Below are 17493 nucleotides of genomic sequence, written 5' to 3' on the forward strand. Positions count from 1 at the left end.
TCTCTGCTCTGAGACAGCGTCTCTCTCCACACATCCCTCAATGTGAATTGTTTACTGCGGAATCCAGGCCAGGGTGCTGGGGATGGGTTGTATTTCTTCAGTGGAATTCCGCACTCCCCTTCCTGAGTCACACTCTGCATTCCTTTGATGCCTCCTCTGAGCTGGAGGGTCATTTTGCAGCAAAGCTATTGGCTGCACCGCTGTAGAGGCCTTGTACCCAACCTTGCCCTAGTAGTTGACCCTCTTGTGTGGAAGGAAGCAAAGTGGGATGTGGTAAACAGGAAGACAGCAAGCCCTGCTTGGCCTGGAGAGCAGGAAACATCAGTGACCATACTCAGCCCTGTGCCCAGATGACAACTTTCTGAGCTTTCAGCACTTCCCAGGCTGGTTCAGAGATTGTTCCAGCAGCTTGAGATTGTCAGTGCAGCAGGAAGAATTTGTTCTAAGACACTACCTCAAGAATTTCATGGTTTCTGAGTCTGGTGTGATAGATGGATAAACAGATGGATGAAAGAAGAAAGGAGAATTGGAGCAGTGAATGATGAGCCTACTCCTCAGCACCTTATTTTAACTGCTACCTGATTCCATCCCACCCTGCACTCCCAATCCTTCCTTACCAGGCTGGATCTCTCTATTGCTGTAACTTAGAACATACTATATACTTTTATCATCTGTCTCCCCATGCTAGAATAGAAGCTCCATGAATACAGGGATCTTTGTCTGCACTCTGATGAATCCTACGAGCCTGCACGTTGCCTGGTATACAGGTGTTCAACAAATATTTGTTGAATGAATGAATGAATGAATGAATGAATGAATGAATGAATGAATTTCCCTAGGGATGTTTTCAGTGATTTTCTTACTACATTTCTTTACTGCTTTTCTCCTGTTCTTCAAACCGGGATGCTCCTTCCCAGCTCCACCAGTCATGATCCCACTCATCTTCCAAGGGGGCCAGCTTCAGTGCCCACTTCTGCTGTGTGGCATTGTGGTTAAGAGCCAGGCTTCCAGAGTCCAAATCCCTACTCCACTGCTTGTATACTATGGAAGCCTGACTAAATTACTCCATCTCTCTAAGCCTCGGTTTCCTTACCTAATGGGGTTATTGAGGATGAAATAATAGCTGAGACAAGCTGAATTCACACATCCCCACTGCTGTTCCATAACGGGGTGCCTTCTCACTCTCCTTTGAGCACCATATTGTGTTGAGTCTCTCTCAAGAACTCTTCACGTTTTCTCTTATAGTTATTCTTGCACGTAGGGTATTTTCCTTGACAGAAGGGTGCTTCTGACGTGGTACCTTGCAAATACATACACTAAACACCCTCCTTGAGTACTTATATTTGCAGACCTCTGCCTTCCTTCTTAACAAGGAAATAGCAGAACACAGGAGTGAGCATTGCTGGGAAGGAGGAGTGGGGTGAGATTAGTATTCAGAGGATGTATGAGGTGTTTTCTGGAAGGGCATGAAGATGGGATATTGTGATGCAGAAACACATGATCAAAAAACCATTCACCCAGCACAGGCATTTCACATCATGAGCTGCAACTTCATACAAGTTTGGGCGCTAGACCCTATGAGTAGGAATCAGCCATCTCCTGCAAATCAGAGGCCCCCAGTTCAAAGGGATCTGGTGAAGGAGCAAGAGTCAGGCCCTGGACTTGAAGCAGTAAAGCTTTGGCTTCTGAAGAAAAGGACCTGCCCCTTTCTGTTATAGGGATCCCCTGGAAAGTCACTCATGATAAACACTGGTGTGTTTCTGCAATCTGGCTTTCATCCCTTCAAAGGTTCCTGAACTGAGGGCAATTAACAGAGCTGGGGAAGCCAAGAAAATGCACTGTGAGTATAAACAGCTTGACAGGACATTTATACAGCAGCGATCGGAGCAGAGCCCTCCTTCCTGGGTGTGGTGGAGGCCAGGAGGGGAGACTGGGAGAGCAAGATGCCCATCTTTTCTCCTCTTTCTGAGATGGGCTTCTTCTGTTGGTTATGAAAGTTCCTGCCTGAGTTTCAGGAAAGTGGGATGGCAGGGACAACAATGCTCCCACTCAGGACCACCAAAGCTCTTTTATAGGAAGCAGAAAGGAAGAAGTCACAATCTAACTTTCTTCCCCCAGCTTTATGGAGGTATAATTGAGAGTCCGCAGTCCCTAGTAACCACCGCTGTACTCTCTGCCTCTATGAATTTGACTTTTAGATTCCACATGTAAGTGAGATCACACAGTATTTGTCTTTCTGGGTCTGGTTTATGTCACTTAGCATAATGCCCTCCAGGTTCATCCATGTTGTCACAAATGGAAGGATTTCCTTCTTTTTTAAAGCTGAAAAATATTCCACTGTGTAAAAATATATACACACACATACACACTCCTTACATTTTTTTATTTATTCATCCATTGAAAGACATTTAGGTTGTTTCGATATTTCCACATCTTGACCACTGTGAATGATGCTGAAATGAACATCAGAGTGCAGATTAATCATCAGGAAAATGCAAATCAAAGCCACAATGAGGTATCATCTCTCCTCTCCCAGGATGGCTGTTACCAGAAAGACAAAAGGTAACAAGTGTTGGTGATGATGTGGAGCAAAGGAAGCCCTGTGCGCTCTTGCAGGGAATGTAACTTGATACTCTCCAACTTTTGAAAGCTGAATCGGCCAAACTGAGTTCACTATACTACCTGCAGTTAGGACTCAATGATTATAGACTCAATCCCCAATATCCTCCTTCCCTGTGTGCAAGATGCAAGGATCTTTATGCCCCCAGGAATGGTTTGCAAAGGTCCCAGAGTGTATATATATATATATGCCTGAAAGGTAGACTCCCTTGAGATCCAGTAGTGGACCTGCCACCTGTCAGCCCTGGGCAAGTGACTGATCTCCTAAGGTTTGCTGCCTCGATCTCTGAAATAGGAATAGAGTTAATGCCTACCTCATTGGGATTGTCCTTGGGAATAATAGAGAAATAGCCCAACCCCAATGTCCTCAATGAAGAGTGGCTCTTTTGATGCTTATTAAAACACAAAATCTATGTTCTGTGGTGAAGAGGAAGTGGCCCTCATGTCAAAGGAGGAGAAAAAATGGCTTTTAGAATCTGAGTAGAATGAGGGTCTTGAAGCCATATTTCTGGCTTCCTATTTGAGAAGAAGATTGCTCCTTTTTAGGGGTGATGAATACGTTCACCATGCTGATTCTGGAGTTGTGTTTGTATGTCAAAACATCAAATTATGTACTTTCAACATGTACAACTTATTGCATTTCAATTGTAACTCAACAAAGCTGTCTTAAAAAAATAAAAATAATTGGGCGCCTGGGTGGCTCAGTCGGTTAAGCGACTGCCTTTGGCTCAGGTCATGATCCTGGAGTCCCTGGATCGAGCCCCGCATCGGGCTCCCTGCTCGGCGGAGAGTCTGCTTCTCCCTCTGACCCTCCCCCCTCTCATGCTCTCTATCTCATTCTCTCTCTCACATAAATAAATAAAATCTTTAAAAAATAAAAATAAAAATAATTAACTTTTAGAGCAACCACAAAAAGAAGATCATAGTAAGAATGATTTTCAGGCAGATGATTACAAATGGATGGGCATGGGGGTAAACGAAAACTCCAATATGAAACCACACTGCTCACACATGACTATTCCTTGCCATTGTCTTAATGCTCCTCCTTCTCTCCCCCCTTCATCCAGCAAGATCCTTCACCCTTTAGCCGCAGCTCGAGTCCCACCTTCTCTGCAAAGCCTCCATGGGCCACTCTGCCCCCCTGCCCATCCACAGGTGGGCTGCCGTACCCTGGACACATTGGCTGCTCAGATGGCACCTGTGACTTCTCATGCGCTCTTGTTCTATTATCTAAATCATTATTTGACTCGATACATGTCCACGGTGATGTTAAGGTTTTGAAGAATACAGTTTCCTTCAACGTAAGTTTTGAAGAAGACACATCTTTTGTGTCTGAGCACATGGCGCTTGATAAATATTTTCCTGTTGAATGATAACATATAGAGTTCTACCCGCCAGGCTTACTTCTCCTCATCATGAACTCCAAGGCATGATCCCCAAGCTTCCACTGGATGGGAACGTTACGGTATCAAATACTGACGGACAAACTAGGCTATCAGCCAGGCCTTGACTATCACTCGTTTTCATGCTAGGAATCTATTTTAACTCCATTGGTTGTATTCTTCATAATAGCTTTTCACATAAAATGAAAGGCTTTCAGATTGGAGAGCCCAAAGCCTAGTCTGACGGCAACAGTGTCGCACAGACGTATTCCAGTTCCTTCCATGCTGCAGCAGCATGGTTCTAAATCCCAGCCACGCTTGGCTCCGGGAATGCAGGCTGCATGCGTCTCAACTAAAGTGGCAACCCTGAGCCCGTTCCATTATCCTAAGCCCTTTCATTTTCTGTTTGTTTGCTTTTAGCCCTCCTGAAAGTCTAATGGCGTCAGATACCACATCTCCCAGAGAAGGAATGACATTTATAACCCCCTTCTGGGCCTGCAAATGGAGAGGTTATCTTGAGATTTCCCCCGTCAGCATGCCTGGGTATCTCAGGCGGCTTCTCAGCCTGGTGCCCTTGGAGGCAGTTCCAAGGCTGGTGGTTTTCACAGACCTGAGCCTCAGACCTGAGCAGAAGGCTCACGGTTGAGAATTAGCAGGACAGCTCTAAGTAGCCTCTTCCTGTTGCAGAGGGTTGCTGGCAAGTTTCTGAAAACCTGCAGCTTATTTATGTCTTTAATGCTGGGCTCCTTGCCACTGTTCATTTCAGGACGAGATGTAGCTCTGTTTAATATTAGGCCAATCCTCCCACCCTCACCACCATTCTGATGAGAAAAGATGGGCTCCATCATGTTTAATGCTTACCAAGGAAGCCAAGTCGCTGGGGATGGTCACAGGGAGGCGCCCTGGACAAGCCGCAAGGAGGGTTTTGTTTCTCTGGTGTCTAAGGGAAGACAGAGAGGAGCTTTTCTGGTCGGAATGAAAAATATGGAAATATTTAGGAGGGAATATTCTTTCCCCAAGTCAGTCTTTTTGTTTTGTTTTTCCTTTAGATAATATTTCGTTGCAGAATAATTGTTGACATTAGCATTTCCTAAACTGAATTCGAGGTGTCAATAGATACTTCTTTTAAAAATGCAGGTGGAGGGGCGCCTGGGTGGCTCAGATGGTTGGGCGTCTGCCTTCGGCTCAGGTCATGATCCCGGGGTCCTGGGATCAAGTCCCACATCAGGCTCCTGACTCAGCGGGGAGTCTGCTTCTTCCTCTCCCTCTGCCTCTCCCACTGCTCATGCTCTCTCTCTCTCTCTCTCTGTATCTCTGTGTCTCAAATGAATAAATAAAATCTTTAAAATAAATAAATAAATAAATAATGCAGGTGGAGGGGCACCTAGGTGGCTCAGTCATTGGGGGTCTGCCTTCAGCTCAGGTCATGATCCCGGGGTCCTGGGATCGAGCCCTACATCAACTCCCTGCTCCGCGGGAAGCCTGCTTCTCCCTCTCCCACTCCCTCTGCTTGTGTTCCCTCTCTCCCTGTGTCTCTCTCTGTAAAATAAATAAATAAAATCTTTTAAAAAAATGTAGGTGGAGAGTTCCGTTATCAAAAAAATTGGAAAATAAAGAGCTGGAGAATAAGGGCTCTAGGATCAACCATAGGAGCTGGTGAGAGACGGTTCAGTGGTCTTGGAGGCAGTGGCACAACTGAGCCAGGCCTGATTTAGACCAGGTGGGGAGGGGGCATATTCCAGGTAGAAGGGATCAACAACTAATAAAATGAAAATGCTCAGGGAGAAAAGAGAGATCTCTTGCTTGGAGCTTAGAGTGCAAACTAATTTTATGGTGTAATTCCAGGAAAGTTGTCTTCCTCTCATTGCTTTCAGGAGAGACGTCGCCCCTGCCTGCTCATGCCGACCCTGTCATTTGCCCTCCAAGAGCTCACACCTGCACATGCATGCATATACATACACAACTGCACATATGTGCGCACATGCACAGCCCCCCACCCCCACACACACGCATGCTCTTCTTGCTGGTAGAGCCTTGATTTTTTTCTAGGTGCCCTCGCCCCCATGTGGTCAGGGAAAGGAACCCCTCCTCCTGGTCCTGGTCCCACAGGGTACTGAATATTGGTCAATTTAAGCAAATCATAGTAATTTCTCCCCCTTTCCATGGGCTGGTTTGGGCATGATCGGATAACCCAAGTCTGACAAATGGAACCTGAGAAGTACTCTTTTCATGGCTTCTGGAAAGGTTTTTCTTCACAATAAGAGACAGGCATATATTGAAGGAAACACCTCACTTCTTTGTTGGCTACAGAGTTTCTACAAGACATGTCAGGGACTATTGCAACCAGCACACAACTTGGCAGGGGTGAGGCAGAGGGGCTGTGATATTCTGCAAATGGCAGTGCAGCATGACATCGTCAATTGACCGAAATAATGTTGGAAGCATTTTCTCTCTGGACTGTGTATTCAGTGAGATAATAAAGCCCATTCTGTCTAGGCCACTTTGAGTTGAGTCTTCAGCTCCTTGCACTAGACATTTCCTGGTGTTCTTCCCCTCAACAGAACACCCCTGATGACAGGACCCATTGTGCTCCCAACTAATTCCTTGGCCACTCTTCATTTAGCCCCATCAGAGGACAAAGTTCGGCCTCCCAGGCTGTCCCTGGTTGATGCCTTTCTCCACTCACTCCACTTCCTCCTCTTTGGTGGTGCCCCGGCTCCCCCACTCCACCGACTCCAATCACTATGGTTTACCAAGTATTGATTGACAGTTTGCAGAACAGGTTTTAGATCAGACAGAACTGAGTGTTAGTCCTGGCTCTCCCACGTGGTCATCGTGACCTTCATACAAGCAATTTTAAGTTCTCTGAGCCTTAGTTTGCTTACCTGTAGAACAGGAATAATATCTCATTTGATGCATCTATTTTAAGAATTCAGTGAGATGATAAGGAAAAGCACTCAACAGTATCTGACATGCAGGAAATGTCTAAGTCATAGTCTTAATAATTATTATTATTTTTTTATTAAAACTGATCATTGTTGGGGTGCCTGGGTGGCTCAGTCGGTTAAGCACCTGAATCTTGATCTCTGCTCAGGTCTTGATCTCAGGGTCGTAAGTTCAAGCCCTGTGATGGGCTCCACACTGGGCATGGAGCCCACTTAAAAAAAAATAAAGCAAAAAAACAACTGATCATTGTTTTGGATTGACTAAGGCTACCCAATTCAGGCCAGGTTGTTCAAATAACAGTAGGGCATTGTTTTGTTGTTACTTAATGCAGTCGGACCACAAGAAACGACAATAACAACTAACACTGCTACACTGCCTTCTAACCTGTTGTTTTACTAACATACTTAAATGTTTGCTCTCAAAAAGAATCTTCTAAATGTCCATATTATTCCCATTTTACTGAAGCAACCGACGTTAAGAGAGACTGGGTAAGTGTCCTAGGCTCACATAACTTGGGATTGAAATCCAAATCTTAACAACCCCCCAAATACATGTTCTTCCCACCACACTGCCCCACATTCACACTCCCAGGGCCTCTACAGTGTGCTCCCAGCTTCTAAAGCCTTGTGACTGGCCTCGAGGACTTCCTAGATTGGTTGATTTCTTTCTGTCAAGTAACTTGCATGTCAATATCTCTCGGTTCTGAGAGTGTCCCCATGTTGGGGGAGGGGAGGAGGAGAAGAGTGGCAAACAGCCCAGCGTTCTAGCATCCTCCGTGGAAGACTGGGTTTGCTGCTGCACTTTATATAAGCAGCTCCTGTTTGGGGCACTAACTTGTGTATCCACACTACATCTTAGCCTTTCTTTGTTTACCCAGGGAGTGCGACTCTGTGATAAGGAGTCTCTAATGAGGTTTGTGTGACCAGGAGAGGACATGTGCTGTGAAAACTGTTTACCATCTATTGAGTGTCAAGAGGGTCCCCTGGGTGGCTGTCAAGAGATGTTCATTCAAACAGAGAATGAGAGGGAGAAAGAGGGAGAGAGGAAGGAAAATTTCTATTTAGGGAAAAGAGGGATGGCTTAGACACTAAAAAAGAAAATCTTTTGGAAATCCAGTGCCAAAGAAATAGCTCGGTTTAATGTTTCTAGAGTCTACCACAGTCAACCCAAGGTTGGTAGTTAAACATGAAGGGTTGAGCTTCTTTGTATGGTCTGTTGTGTTTTGCAGTATTTGAATGGTCACTGGCCAGGGACCTTTAGAATGAGAGGCTCCAGTTCTAAGTGGGAAGTTGAACTAAATTGCCATCTGAACGCTTTCCAGCTCCAAGATGTAACTGTGTAAGCTGTTGGCTATTGAGTTATTCTAATGTTCTATGTGCCTGGAGTAGCATTCTCCTTGTGTATCTCTTGAGTTAATTCTACTTGCATAGAGTTCAGAGTAAGACTATGACCTCTCTGAGATGTATTCTTCTTTAGGGAATATCTGGTCTGGATTTCACCAGAGGCAAAAATGTGAGTGCAAATAATTTGATATACAGAGTCACCATAGGAAGCACTTGTAGGGAAGTGGAGAAGTAGAACAAGACAGGGAAGGGAGCCATGAAGTGTACATTTCTGAGCCAGTTACCAGGGTTGGCAACTGGAATTGAATCCTGCTGGGGAGTTCTGGGAGATAGTGTAGAATATGCCTCAGCATTATCCCTACTAACTAAGAGGGATTAGAAAGCTGGGAAATCTGCCCACCAGTAACACACCCCTCCCCAGTCTGTCACTGATTTGAGGGTGATTCCCAAGGGTATTAAAGCTGGTATTTCTGGCCTATGCACAAGCTGAGCTTGATCCTGCAATCAGGTAAAAATTCTACAGGAATAGAGTTCCAGATGTTCACAGCTTGCATCCTTGGGTGAATAGAAGTGAGTGCCAAGGCAATGTGGGTAGAGCGCCAACAGTGTATGGTAGGAGATTATTTCTTTGTGGTTCACAGCTTTTGAAATTTCTTTCTCCTGATTATAAGCACTGGTCTTTTCACGATCTTCAGGAGTGGGGAAGGAGGAGATGAAGGAGGGGAAGTAGCTTTGCATTTCACCACCACAACAGTTTCTGATACTGCAGCTCTAGTCAGTTCCTCAACATTGGAACATACCTTAGAAGCATATGGTCAAAACACCGTCTCTCACAAAGTGTTTGTAGCTTGAGGGAATTTAGGATTAAGCTACGAATTAGTGAAATGTTAATGTGGAGTTTTGAATATGCTGTTTCAAAAATATTTTGTTGCAAAATGTCAAATGGATTATTGCTTCTTTAACACATTAGAACAACCCTTTGTTGTACTGAATATGGTTTTTTCCCCAATTAGACAAGCTCTTTGAGTATCTAGAATAATGTTGGGTATACAATGTTGCATAAATATTTAACAAAAAATAAAGGATTATTATGCCCCTGACATGAAGTACATACTAGAAAGAGGGTTTGTGTTAGGCGGACAATCCCTCCTGATGAAGAAGACAAGCTCAATGTGATTCAGGTAAATAATAAGGAGCTGAGAGAAATTCCCTGGGAAATGTATTTCCCTTGACAGAAAGATTATAAAATCCTGTTGGGGATTTCAATTAATGATGTTGAATTGAAAGTATGCCTTAATGTCTACTCCCTCCTGAAATCCCACTTAAATAACAGTAAAAGGATGAAAAAAGGCATAAGTACATAAAGACAAAGAATTCCAGAGAGAATACAATAGAAACGAAATTTTGGAAGTTAAAAAACAGATGCATGAATAGTTACTGATTAGTACACTCAAAAAAGATAAATCCTGAACGAGAGAAGTGGAGACACAATTTATAGTGAAGAACCCACAAAAGTCTTAGGAATTGAAGGCATCAGGCACTTCTAGAAGTTGGGGGAGAGTTGAAGCTAAAACAGGTGATACTAAGGAAAGTCTGTTTAAGAAGCAATTAGACCCTCTGTATCCTTTCCTCTATCCCATGGAGCCAGATGACCAACTCTCCTCCACCCTGAAAGAAGACTGAGAGTTGGTATTTGGAAAAAGTAAAGGTAAACTCCTCTGGACTAGGAGACACCAACCACAGCTGAGGGTGGAGATGATGTAAAAGGAAAAAAAAAAAAACAGGAGGACCAAATGAACATTTCCTGAATGTTGAAACTCAACATTTATCTCCCCCTACTTGGCTCACAGAACAATGGAAATCAAGTTTATATCCTTCATGCAGAAGATTAGCAGAGCCTTCTCTGTGGAATCTGATCAACTCACCTAAAGATCTTTGGGTTCTCCAGAAAATGGCCCATCCAGCTCACAGTTGAAAACCCCAATGACCCAGAATTTCCAGTAAGCTTTTGAGTGTCCTACTCTTAAGTATGAGCATGCAGCCAAGCAGACATATTAGGGGAATGCCTTAATCATAAAAGGTTAGAGGGGAGAATGATAAACAAAGGAAAACAACTTAGAGACAGAGACTATGAAGGCAGAGAAAAAACAAAAAAAAACTATTATTAATATCTTTGGAAAAAGAAGGTATTGCAACAAAAACAAGAAGAACATGAAACAGAATCAAGAGACAATTTAAAGATGAGAGCTCAGAAATTAAAAATAAGATAATGAAAAGAAAGAAAGAGAGATAAGTGAAGAATAAATTGAAGAAAAGAAGGGAAATGGGAAAGGACAGGTAAGAAGATATCACAGAACAATTTCAGAAGCTCCAAAGTCTTCATAAAAGGAGTTCCAGAGAAGATGATGTTATCAACAAAATAACTGAAGAAAATTCCCCAGAGCTGAAGTATGTGAGTTTCTAAAGTGAAAGACAGTCATTGTGACCTTCAGAACACATTTCTAGAAGACATTGTTGGTGTCTTGTTCAGACCCCTGTACTGGGCCAGCACTTCCAACAGCTGTGAGTGTTGGCTCCTCAGGGCTCACAGCCCCCTCCTCTGGAGAACTGCCCTCAGCCAAGTGGCAGCTGTATCTCCTGGGAGCTTCATCCACCCACTCCAGCTTCTGCACAGGAGAGCTCACAACAAGTGATTGACTGGACGGTTTGAAAAGTCAATAATCTTGCCTCAAAAGGGAGACTGAGTCTGTGGCACAACTTGTGCTCCATGGTATTAGGCCAAAGCTAGACTCCAGTTGAGACCACATCCTTAGCTCTTTCCCCATTTCCTTCCCTCATTTACCTTCTCCTGAGATTAATCCCTCAATTAATCACATGCACTCAAAACCCTGTCTCAATCTCTGTTTCTAGGAAACCCAATCTTAAGTGATAGGAGACAAAGAAAGGATTCTAAAACCTTCCAGAGAGAAAAAGCAGGCTTCATACAAAGGATCAAGAACCAGAATGACATCAGCTTTCTCAACACTGGAAGCCAGAAGACAATGAAGCAATTCCTTAAAGATACTGAAGGAAAATGATTTCCAACATAGGACTTGATGTTGAGTATCTAAGATAAATGAAGGGCAAGAGGAAATCCAAGACATTTTCAGAATTCTAAGTCTCAAAAACACTACCTCCTTTGCATCTTTCTTAGAAATATTTCACCAAAGAAGTCAGTCAAGGAAGAAGCAGACATAGAATGCAGGAGATAGGAGGCCCAACAAAAAAGAGAGGTAAAGAGAATATGCAGGAAAATGACGAAAGCGGATCTAAGATGACGGCCATGAATAGGCCTACCAGTCAGGCTGCAGGAGAAATCCCTTTGGAGCATACGAAATGGATAGACTATCTAAGGGATGTGAAGATACTGAGCTACACAATGGCGGGAGAGTTGAGGAATATAGTAATGACGATAGCAGGAAACCAGGCAAATGTAAACACAAAACCATTATTAACTTTAAGGATCACAAAAATTTGTGCTAGCAAAGTAATCATACATGACATGTGTATAAATAGGATTTACACAGTCATCAAATGTGCCACATATCAATCTTACCAAAATTATACTATACCAGGAAGGCAGGGGGCAAAAGAGTGTATGTGTGGCACAGTTTGGGGGGATGGGAAAGAGGGGCAAATGAGCAAATGAAGAGCTCTGGTCGTCTTCCATAGTTGGAAGTCAATAGATCATGCTTAATACTGAGAATTCCAGAAGTTGCAGTAGGATGTTAGGATATGAAGATAAAGATCATAAGAAAAGCAAAGGGGGTTGAAAGTGGAAGCTTTAGAGGAGGGATAAACAGGCAGGACGAGGCTGCTATATTTTCTGAATGCCTTATAGATGCATTTGATTCTTTAAATGATGTACAGTATAACTTTGACTTCCAAAACTGCATTAAAAATGTAAATGCCTCCAGGGACAGATATCAGAGGACACTGACTAGATTTTTGGATAAAATGCTGTGAGGAGGGCAAGTTTTGATCAGGTGCTAGCTGGGAGCCCAGGTTGAGGAAAACATTTTTCTCAAGGGAGCTTAGTTGCTGAGAGAAAAAGCTGACTATGGACCAAACGGTGCAAGTAGAGTGATGAAGCATAAGGACAAAAAATACCCTGTCCCCAGGGTCAGAGCTAGAGCTTGCTGGTTGGGAGGAAATTGAGAAGAGGCTGGAATATTTGGGGTTTCAGCAACTTGTGAACTCACATGTGGTCACACAGATATTAATGCCAAATTAGGAGTTTCCATTTGCTTGTTTTCAGAACAAGAGTCCTTACCCCTCCGCTCACTGTGGGGGCTGACCAAATTTCTCAATTTAAATAAGACCACTGGCTTAAAATTCATACATACACATAAAGATATACAGATATACATATACAAATGTGTATATATGAATTTTATATATATAAGTATACATAATAATTTTGTATATAAGAATTTATATATATAATCAAAAGAAAATCCATTGGATTAGCCAGAGAATTACTAGAAGATTCACTGACGTGGTGAATTCCCCTACTTTCTACATGTTCTGAGTCTAGATTTCTTTTGTCTTAAATTATCTGCACCTTAAAGGGAGGCAGCCATAGCAAAGATGGAAAGATGGGTATATTCCCACACATTTCTAAAGATTTTATACTTCTCATGAGAGGTGATATCTGTGGATTAATCAATGCAGACATCAGAGGCTGATATAAAACAGCAGCCCCAGGCCCCTGCCTGCCTTGGAATCTTTCTACCCCAAGTAGAAGGGAGTGGTTGGGCAGGCAAGAGCAGAACACGAGAAAAACAGTGAAGCCAACAGGCTGCCTGGCTTTGCACACAGAGAACAAATGAAGAGCTCTGGGCAGGGAGCTTACACATGACCTCTGTGGCCAGGGCAGCTCATCAAGATTGATGGCCAGTGGATTCCACAGCCAACATTAAATTACCAAATGACAACCGAGAGGTCCAATCTCCTCTTTCCCCTCAAGTAACCCCACCAACCTCCATGCAAACTCCCTAATCTCCTCCATCCACCCACGTTTAAGTTTCTAGTCTCTGATGGCGGCCCATCCCACTTCTCATTGCCCTAATCTGACAAGAGAGTGAAGATGTCAAATACCTCCCATCCCTTTCACCCCAGGCTACTTTTGGAGCATCCCACTTAAACACCTCTCCCTCGGTCAGGCCAGCCCTGGGCAAGAACAAGTCGTTAGACTTCATAGAGAAAGGGATCTGCCCTTCACTTTGTGCAACCACTAAATGGGGTCAAGAAAGTTTCTTCAGCATGAGATCCAAGGTCACAGGGGAAACACCAACTACAATAGTGGTACCTTGGAAGCACCCTGGGGTCTACCGTGTAAAACAATATAAGGGTTAATCCTGCAAAAGCCCTTTCCTCCATGCCCCTGGACTGGTTTCCTTTATGAAGAGTAAGTGCAAATAATATGACATCACATGATTGAGAAAATGGGAGGGAAATAAGTGTTTCTGGACCTATACAGAGAGGATGCATATTCGTGGGGATTTGGAGGCTGTTAGAGAAATGACCACCCTTACTAAAACAAAACACAGACCCACCAAGTGTTAGTCCTGGAAGCAAAAGTACCAGGAGAGGGAGGTAAAATAACCTAGTGGCCCCCACTAGTGTTACGAAGTGCAAGTGTCAAGGTCAGAACTTACATTCTGGAATCTGACAGATTTAGATTCAAATCCCAACTCCTTTACCTCAGACCTGTGTAGGGTTATTAGGAAAATTATCTACGTCCCTTGAGCCTCAACTTCATCATTAGTAAAATTAGCAATTGTCTCCCTTACAGAGCTGTAGCGAGGAGGCCATGACAAGTTCTCCCAGTGTCAGCATATGGCAACGGGCCACTGGATGTCTGCTGGCATATGAGGACAGGATCATCTTCTCCTTGGGGTTTGATCACTATCGATGATGTCACTTCCACACTAATTCCCAGGAGAGCAGCAGTTCTCCCTCTTTTGGTGATTGATAGTGTTTCTTTTTAGCAGTGAATGTATATGTATACACAGAAATATATTTGCAAAGTTGCAATCTAAATAATAAGTGGTAGATCTAGGATTTGAACCTGTGTCTGACTCCTGAGCCCTAATGAAGAAGTCTCTTAGGAGAGAGTACCAAACCACAGGGATATTATGTTCAGAATACCCAAGCGCCAACCACACAAAAGGAGAGATCTTCATTCCCTTCTCCCCACCTCTCTATTCACTTCCTTCCCACCCTCCCTCCAAAGAAGGGCTTTTTGCTAACAGGATTGGAGACAGACCAAGACATCGAATAGGACACGCGGACTAGTAGACACTGCTGGTTCACCATTTTTCACTCACTCTCTTGCTCCTACTTTTTCCCTTCAAGCAGCTAAGTGGACAAGTCAAGCTACATCCTACTCTGTCCCCTCAACTTCCTTACTCTGTGAGTCTGGACAAAGGGCAGAAAGAATGTCAGTGGCTGAAGATGTAAGCTGAGACAGTGAACTTTTCTTTTTTTTTTTTTTTTTTTTTTTTTTTTTTTTTTTTTAAAGATTTTATTTATTTATTTGAGAGAGAGAGAATGAGAGAGACAGAGAGCACATGAGAGGGGGCAGGGTCAGAGGGAGAAGCAGACTCCCTGCCGAGCAGGGAGCCCGATGCGGGACTCGATCCCGGGACTCCAGGATCATGACCTGAGCCGAAGGCAGTTGCTTAACCAACTGAGCCACCCAGGCGCCCCGACAGTGAACTTTTCTAAACTGACTTTTTGATTGACTACGATCATGTTCAGAAGATCAGGCAAAGCCTATCCATGGTAGATTTGGCCTGGTTATTTCTGATAAGGACTGATGGGCATCAGTTCAATTAGTACATGATTTGGTAAGTCCTAAAATTCCAAATCAACATTCCAGCCCTCCTGGTGGTGCCCTTAATTCTGGAACTGCAGAAACTATAACTACTGATACAAACAGAAATATTTATCCTGAATTATCTTCTACCTTAAGTACCTATCTGTGATGGTTCATTTTATGTGTTAACTAAACTGGGTCACAGGGGCCCAGCTATTTAGTTAAACATCATTTCTGGGTGTGTCTGTGAGGGTGTTTCCCTAATGAAACTAATATTTGAATCAGCAGACTGAGTAAAGTGGTTTGTCCTCCCCAGTGTGGGTGGGCATCATCCAATCCTTGGAACGCCTGAATAGAAGGAAAAAGTAGAGGAGGGAGTAGGTCTGACTCCTTGAGCCGGGGAACTGGTCTCCTACTACTCTTGACTGGGACCTATACCTGGTTCTCAGACCTTTAAGCTCAGACTGGAGTTACACCACCAGCTTTCCTGGGTTTCCAGCTTGCAGAAGGCAGATGATAGAACTTCTCAGTGTTCATAATCACGTGAGCCAATTCCTTATAATAAATCATATATACGTAGATATATATAGATATGTCCTATTGGTTCTCTTTCTCTGGAGAACCCTAATACATCATCTGATCTTTAACTCCCCTGAAACTGCCTCCTATCCTAATTCATCTCTTTAAAGCCTCAAAGAACACAGTGGGTGTTGACTAATGTCTTCTGCACAGACTTATTCTACTTACTGTCCTTTATAGACATCTGTGACAGGATCATATTTACAAATAGTATCATACAGTAGTTAAACATGAAGGATGTTACCTGGTGAGTCAAAATCAACTCCAAGTGGCTTAGAAATTCAATGTAAAAATTCAAACCACCTATCAATGAAGAAAATGTAGTATCACAATTCTGACATAGGGATCATTGTCCAAGCATAGAAGAATAATAGAATAAATAGTAAGGGAAGAGATTGACTGGTTTCATTGTATTTTAGAATTTAGAACTACAGTTAAAAAACCATTCTAAAGACTAGGGTAGACAAGTGTGGAAAGTATGTTTGAGAAAGAGTTAAAACATTTTTTTTCAATCCAGACCTGATAAAAATAGATACCAAAAGCCCTAAAATACTGATAAAGACAATTAGATGGACAAAATTTCTCAAAAGAAGGTGAGAGTTCACATAAACACCTGCTTGCAGATATTTATAACCACCTTATTCATAATTACCCAAAGAGGAAACAACCCAAATTTCCATCAACTGGCAAATGGATAAACAAATTACAGCACATTTGTACAATAGAGTACCACTGTGTTAGAAGAAGGAACATACCACTGATGCATGCAACAACACAGCTAAATCTCAAGACCATTATGCTAAGTGATAGAAGCCAGACACAAGAGAATCATACATATTATATGATTCCATTTATATGACATCCTGGAGAAAGAAAAACTATAGGAACAGAAAACATATTCGAGGATGCCAGGGGCTGGGCAAATGGAGAAGAGATTGACTACAAAGAGAATTTTGTAGGGTGAAGGAAATATTGTATATCTTGACTAAGGTGGTGGTTACAGGATTATAAACATTCGCAAAAACCATATACTTAAAAATGATGAATGTTACTGTATACAAATTATACCTCAATAAACTTGGTTTAAAAAAGCCAGATAGACCATGTTTCATATTACTAGTAATCAAATAAATGAAAGTTAACATAAAAGGGGTCATTTTTAACCTAATTAATTTATAAATACAATTGATAATATCCAATTCTGGCTAAGTTTCAAAGAATTTGGTATTCTCATATAGTCATGTTGGTGGTGTGAATTGGAAAGACTCTTTCAGAAGTCATTTTTTTAAGATTTTCTCAGTAATCTCTACACCAAACACAGGGCTCAAACTTACAACCCTGAGATCAAGAGTCACATGCTCTACCGACTGGAGCCAGCCAGGTGCCCCTGGAAATCATTCATGAAATATGTATCAAGAGTCACAAAAATGGGTTGTTGGAAGGGGGTGGGGTGGGGGATGGGGTAACAGGGTGATGGGCATTAAGGAGGATACGTGATGTAATGAGCGATGGGTCTTATATACAACTGATGAATCACTGACCTCTACCACTGAAACTAAAATACACTATATGTTAATTAATTGAATTTAAATTTTAAAAATTTTTTTAAAAGAGAGTCACAAAAATGTTTACCCTTTGACCTAGAAATGCCATTTATGGGACTCTATACCAAGGAAATTCTGAAAAATGGCTAGAAAACAATGATGTTTATAAAATAATTTGTTACAGATTATTAATAATTTTAAATAATTAGAGGATTCAA

Source organism: Mirounga angustirostris, unplaced genomic scaffold, assembly GCF_029215605.1.
Source record: "Mirounga angustirostris isolate CCGP_5_RB_7025 unplaced genomic scaffold, mMirAng1.0.hap1 SCAF_2, whole genome shotgun sequence".
Lineage (NCBI taxonomy): Eukaryota > Metazoa > Chordata > Mammalia > Carnivora > Phocidae > Mirounga > Mirounga angustirostris.